The sequence below is a fragment of the Octodon degus genome, unplaced genomic scaffold (genome assembly GCF_000260255.1).
Source record: "Octodon degus isolate 3935 unplaced genomic scaffold, OctDeg1.0 scaffold00192, whole genome shotgun sequence".
In the NCBI taxonomy this organism is placed as follows: Eukaryota; Metazoa; Chordata; class Mammalia; order Rodentia; family Octodontidae; genus Octodon; species Octodon degus.
In genome coordinates this window covers 2,220,790-2,227,436 of record NW_004524768.1, presented here as the reverse complement: position 1 = coordinate 2,227,436, position 6,647 = coordinate 2,220,790, and the positions used below count along the sequence as shown (strand labels likewise).

Below are 6,647 nucleotides of genomic sequence, written 5' to 3'. Positions count from 1 at the left end.
ATTTTTTTCCATAATTTTACTGGGAAACAAATAGCAATGGGACAGTTTCAAATCCGCTTAGTAGGAGAGTTTCAATAATTAATACATTGCATATTGTTGTCTCAGTGGTTGTTCATTGTACAAGATACAGACATGATATCCTGTCCACAAATACTATTAGAACAAATCTTTCTATTCATTGGATTAAGAGAATGTAGATGTATATCTATCCTAACTATTTGGAATATACAGCTACAAAATGGTTATTCATTAGTATCCTCTTTTTTGTTTAGTTTTGTCATTTAAATATTATAGGTGTGTTAATTCAGCAAAATATTCCAATATAGTCCAGTAGTTCATAATAGTAGTGGGTTTTCTGTAAGACTGGTGATGTCAGAAGTTGTTGACTTGAGCCTTCTACAGCACAGCATATTAATATGGCTTTACTTTTTATATTTCGTTTTTACTTTTCTGCTGGATGGTTAAGACCAAGATCAAGCAAGACCTATATAACAAGAAATGTAGCTTTTGTATCTGATAAGGTCAGTCAAATCCCCTCTGGTCTTATCCTGAAACCCTGTACCACAATTTGTAGATCCTTTGTCAGTGTCAGCCATGTAGATGAGTCATGGCCATTGCTTCACTAATTTGCTCTCTGTAAAGCCTGAGGAAAACTTTTCTCTCCAGGTGACTCTCCTTAGGCACAGTTTACATCATCGATCACTTTCTTCTGTGGCCCCATAATCTCCTTGATCAGAAAATTTGGGACACAATTGAGGTACATGATGTTATAGTACAGGTTCTCCTATGTCCTGAGTCTTCACTGACCTTGAAAGACTAGGGCCAAAATGTTGGCTGTTCTTGCAGCCCTCCTTTTTCTCTAATTTTTGGTCTGCAAACTTAGGTTGCTAACCCACCAGAAGAGAAACTTATTGTTATTACCCTACAACCTAGGCTGTTCAGTTTAACCTCACTATCTGTCAAAGTATCAAACATCTTAGGCATAACATGGAACAGATATTTTTCATCAAATATTGTGTTAAACTTTAAGTCCCTATAGAATATGAAGAAAAAAAATTTAAATTAAAATATATTTTTAAAATAGGAAAAACAGTTACATATTTTTACAAAGAAGTTTAGAAATCTAACCATATACAGCATTGTAGCAGGACCATCTCACAACACCTCTTTTTTTGTCTCCTGCCTTCATTTACCACCCACTTTCTTTTTAAGCAAACATTTACCCTAGAAACAGCACTGCAGCAACTGGCATGTCATGACAAGCAGCAAAAAATATGGAACGCTTCACGAATTTGCGTGTCATACTTGCGCAGGGGCCATACTAATCTTCTCTGTATCATTCCCATTTTAGTATATGTGCTGCTGAAGGGAGCACCATACTCACTTCTTTTTCTTTCTTTCTTTCTTTTTTTAATCCAGTACTTGGGCTCAAACTCAGGACCTTACGCTTGCCAGGGAAGGACTTATGCCACTGAGCTACCTCCCCAGCCCTTCATACTCATTCTTCTGGAGTCATCTGCATGCCACCTTTGCCCCAGTATGGCCTTTGGCTCTGCAGCTCCTTTGAAGTCCTCCTTTCAGCACTGGCAGAGCCTCTGCATTCCCAGGGCCTTTCTCAGCCCATCTGCCCATGATTCTTTCTGCCTCCCTCATTCTGTGCCCTGGCATAGCCCCATGTTCCCTCATCTTCACTGACCCATGTCACCTTCCCACTATACTGTCCCATGCCTGTCTCCTTCGCACCCTGAGCCCTCTTACCAGGGAGCCCCTGCCAAGGTGGCCTCTCCCAGGACCTCACCCTGAGCACCCAAGGTCCCTTCTGTTTTTACCATTTGGCTGTGACACTGACTCCCACACCATCCCGCCTGCAGTTCCCTGGGAATCTTTTCCCTAGTGATGCTGGGCCGAGACTTGGATCTTTCCTTTAGACATAGAAACCCTGAGCTCGGATTCCATTTTCACAGCTCAAAGTTATCCCTACTGTTGAGTGCCCAACCCAAACGCTGTTGACTTGAGGTAAGTTGTCTTTGTGTTCCCAGACCCTCACTGGCTTAGCACTTGTGGGACATCACATGGCACCATTTGCATATGACTCCCGTCTTTCTTTCTCACAGCTGGGACAAAACACTCAGTACCTGCAATTTAAAGGAAGAGAGGTTTGTTTTGGCTCACAGTTGCAGGAATCTTAGTCCTAATATGGTCAGCTGGCTCCCGATAGAAGTGTCACAGCAGAGAAGCATCATGGAGAGGAATAGGTGCTCATGCCGTGGTGATCAGAAAGTAAAAGACAAGTCAGGAGCCAAGGTGGAACATGCAGCCTTCCAGGTTCGTCCCCGAGTGACCCACCTCTCCGGACCAAGCCCTGCCTCCCAACAGCAGTCATTAGGGCGCGTGGTCCGACCTTCTTCCAAAAGCCCCGTCTATGGGAGCATGAAGCTCTTACACTTCAGCATAAACCACAGCAGCCCCCTTTCTCCACTACCAGTTCTCACTACAGAAAGAAGTCTGCCCAAGTTCAAGTCCATCTAGTGTAGCCTTGGAAGACCTTATTATTTCTAGAAAATTAATCCTGAGCAACAGACAATACATGCCCTCTGTGGACTGGGTAGGGGTCATTATCAGGGGTTAGATTCATACCTGGCTCGCCCCAGCTACAGGGGAAGCCCGCTCTGATCAGGCAGTCAGTGGTCAGTGGTCAGACAGGAGCTCAGCTCAGCCTGCGGAGAAACATCTCTAATGTAGATCCCTGGAAGTAGGTCAGTGTGAGAGAACTGGATTGCGAGTTGTTATATAATCACACAGAAAGACAGACAGATTTCTAACATGGCAAAAATAGCAGCTGATAACAAACATGTCAACTTTGATTTCCTGGGTAATATTGTTCTTTTTGTTTGGTGTTTATTGTGTGCTCACAAATGTACACCTGAAAATGTTTATAAAGGAAAATTTTTAGAGTACTCTAAACAATATAAAACTGAATACATTCTATTTTTGAATTCCTACACCTAGCTGCAATAGGAAAAAGCTTTTACATTAATCAGCAGGAATGTTCCAGATTCAAGAAGCAATTCAATGTCTTTTTATATGGATTGCTTTTTATAGCACATGGTTTATTATTTACGTAGGCTATGAGAACAGCCATCAATACCAGGGCCATGCCACCCTGTGGCAGGCTGCAAGGAACTCCAACTGGAGAAGAGAAAATCTTAAGGTCTGTGTTGTTTATCCACTGGTGAAAGCAGGTCCACCAGTCTGAGTTTATCCAACTCAAATCCTTGGTATTTAGAATCTAAGAGGCCTGGTGAACCCTCTCCTCTCCTGTGTGTGTGTGTGTGTGTGTGTGTGTGTGTGTGTGTGTGTGTGTGTGGTGCGTTCTAAGTAACTCAGAATAGAGAGACCAACATGTTCTCCACGTGTTAAAAGGTTGGCACTTTAAACCCACCTCTCCTAAAGTGGAAGGTGGAATAGAAACAGATGTAAAATAATTAGGATATGTTCACGAGCCAACTCTCCATGATGAAAGTGATCAATCAGGAATTTCAGACATGCACTACTAAAAATAAACTCTAAAACTCCACCCCTCACAGAACTAACAGAGCATACACACACACACACACACACACACACACACACACACACACTGAAGTAAAAATATCATGCAGAGCTACATGAATAAGTATAGCCATTAGGCAGAACAGCATTGATGTCACCCAAAACCTAAAAGTGGGACTTTTCTACAACCCAGGTATCCCATGCTGAGTCTAAGCCTCTCTTAGTCTGTGGTTCATCTGCCAAAGCTTCGTGTGCTTGTGAAAGAGGAGTCTGTAGATAATGAAATAGAATATGGGCCTCATTAGGTCCTCTGGTTTACCTTTACTAGAAGGAGTTAAAACTGTACTAGAATAATTCTGCTGGGAGTAATGTTAAGGAAGTAGTGGAAGAGAAAAAGAAAAACAGATAAAAAAGATACAGTGTAGTACACTTGGCACTAGGGACTCACCAGAGAGAGAGAGAGAGACCCCAGGCAGGGCACAGCGAAAGCCCAGCGCGCAGAGACAAGCCACCCTCACCTTCAGCAGAGCACAGGGAAAGTGAGGCAAGGAGTGACTCGCTTGGGGAAGGCTCCTGTTGAGCACATGCTCACACCCATGCACTGTATCTGCACGTGTATTCAATCTAGGGCTACTGTGTTCATAGTATAATTCTAGACTATAGTAGACACCCACGAGTCTCCTTACTACTTCTAAGCTAACCATGAATGAGACACCTGTTCTTCCATGGTGCCCATCCCAAAGACAAGACCCTGAAGAGAGGTCAAAGATGAGCAAACAGACAGAAAGGCGTTGCAAGCAGACAGCCAGAGGAGATGATGTAGACAGAGGTTCCCAAAAGCCACTTGGGGGATGCAGGCTCTGGGGAGGGAGCAGGCCTTCAGCCTCCTATCTCCTATAACAGCAGCCAGGGACACAAGGTTTACAGGTCTCTATCTTTCCAGAGTCCCTTACTCTGTTTCTTATCAGGGTATCCATCTATCTCCTGCTTCGTCCTCCTTTTCAGGGAAGTCTTCCTGGCTAAACGTGGCTCCTTGAATCCTTTCCTGGGGCACAGCTCACAGGTCCTGGAGAGCAGCTTGCCCAGCTGAGCAACGTGCCCAGCATTCCCGGATGTGATGTGCTGCACACTTGGTTCCCACGTGGCTGTGCTGGGGTGAGAACTTAGAGCAACTGACCTAGTGGGAGGTAGATGATTGGAGGAGTGCTCCCAGGCCAACCACACAATTTTCCATATTAGTTTCCACGAGAGTTGCTCTATATGACAGAATGAGGCGGGCCCCACCCTACATGCTGGCTTCTCTCTTTCCCACCAGACAGTCTGAGGCCATCCAGCCCAGGCGATGCAAGCAAAGCACCACAGATGCAATGGTCAGTCTTGGATCTGCAGCAGCCCAACCTGAAGGTAAGTCTCTTTACCTAATAAAGTACTAACTGCCTCAGCCATTTGTCAAAGCAATGGAAAATGGACTAAGACATATTCAAAGGAAATGAAATGGGTATTTGAAGAGCTATCTGGGTTCTCATGTTTGCTAAAGCTCTATTCACAATACCCAAGATATGGATGCCCATAAATGAATGAATGGAAAGAAAATGCCAATAGGTACACAATGAAATACTGTTGCTCAACTACTTAAGAAAGGCAATCCTGCCCTGATGACAATACAATTGAATCTAGTTTAAGTGAAATAAACCAGATGCAAGAGGACAAATATTGCATGATTTTCAAATATGTGTACTCTGAAGAAGCCTTATCTTGCACTTCAGTAGTCAATAGTGAACACTGGTGAATTTGTTGTTTGGTTATTGTTGGTTTCTACAATGTGGTTAGAATTTTATTTTTCAAGTGTCTTCTGTCCTGTGCTCATCACTCATCAGGTGGAGTAAAAAGTTTCTGCAGTGCTTAGAGCAGCAGGAGAGGCCTGGAAACCTGGATACCTTCAGAGAGAAAGGAGTGCACAATGCAGACTCTGAAGGGAATGCTGCTAGTGAGCACAGCCAGGTGCAGAATGCAACCGCGGGTCTGCATCTCAGCTGAAGCAGCAGAGAAGAGCATTTTCAGCCACAAACGTACAGGCATGTGGGAGGGCACAGACACATGATTCTGTTTATTTAAATGTTGACAAAAAATAGAGGGCTGGGGAAAATAAGTGCCTCCCTGGCAAGAGCAAGAGTCTGAGTTCAATCCCCAGTTCTGCCAAAAAAAAAAAAAAAGTTGAAGTCACCAAATATGGTGATAAAAGTCAGGAAACATAGGAGGCCAGCTGCTAGGCAATCCAGCAGGATCATTATTACCACAAGGAGAGTCAAGAGGTCCACTCCCTTCATAGCATGGACTTCATGTCAAATGGGCTATGAAGAAGGAACAATGATAGCTATGCCATGGCTGATCAAATAGCTCAGCAGATTAAAGCACCTGCAAGGAAGTACAGGGGCTGGGGGCTCAATCCCCAGGCCTTCTGGGCTGGCCCCATCACCGGGGCACACTGAGATGGCAATTGAGACTGGATGTGGTGGCATGCACCTGTAATCCCAGGTCTTGGGAGGCTGTAAACAGGTGGATCACTATGAGTCCAATCTAGTGGTGAGACCCTGAACACCCTGTAGACCCTTCCCTAAAAACAAAAAATGATAGCCATGCCATCATATTGAGAAAAATGAAGACACATTTTCCACTTCTGGGCTCAGGAGTAAAGAGAGTGGAGACAAAGGCCTCCTCTTGCCGTGGCGCCATGGCTTGTGTCTGGATTTTTCCCTCCAAAGATTCAAGGGGGCGGGCTTTTTGGAAGCACCTCAGTCCAGAGCTTGTGCTTGGCTCATTGTTTAGTGCTAGGATTGTAGCACGAGTGCTGCACCCTTCCTAGATTTAAGAAATTTTGGGAATGGCTTTTGGGAAGAATTTGGAAAAGGGGCCTGTGAGATAGCCCAGTAGACTAAACACATGCTTAACCAACTCAGGGACCGGAGTTCAACTCCCGGCACCACATGCCACACCAGCCCCAACCCTCCAAGCATGCTGAGCCAGCCACCAAGACCAGGTATGGTGGTGCATACCTATAATCCCAGCACTGGGGAGGCTGAAAACAGGAGGATCAC

At 44.6% G+C, this 6,647-nt stretch overlaps 1 non-coding gene across 1 annotated transcript; it reads right to left on the bottom strand.

The window, feature by feature from the left end:
• Nucleotides 1-1,268: 1,268 nt before the first annotated feature.
• LOC111813493 lies at nt 1,269-1,375 on the bottom strand. Its single transcript, XR_002818736.1, has one exon. It is a non-coding gene; the product is annotated as a U6 spliceosomal RNA (small nuclear RNA).
• Nucleotides 1,376-6,647: the final 5,272 nt, after the last annotated feature.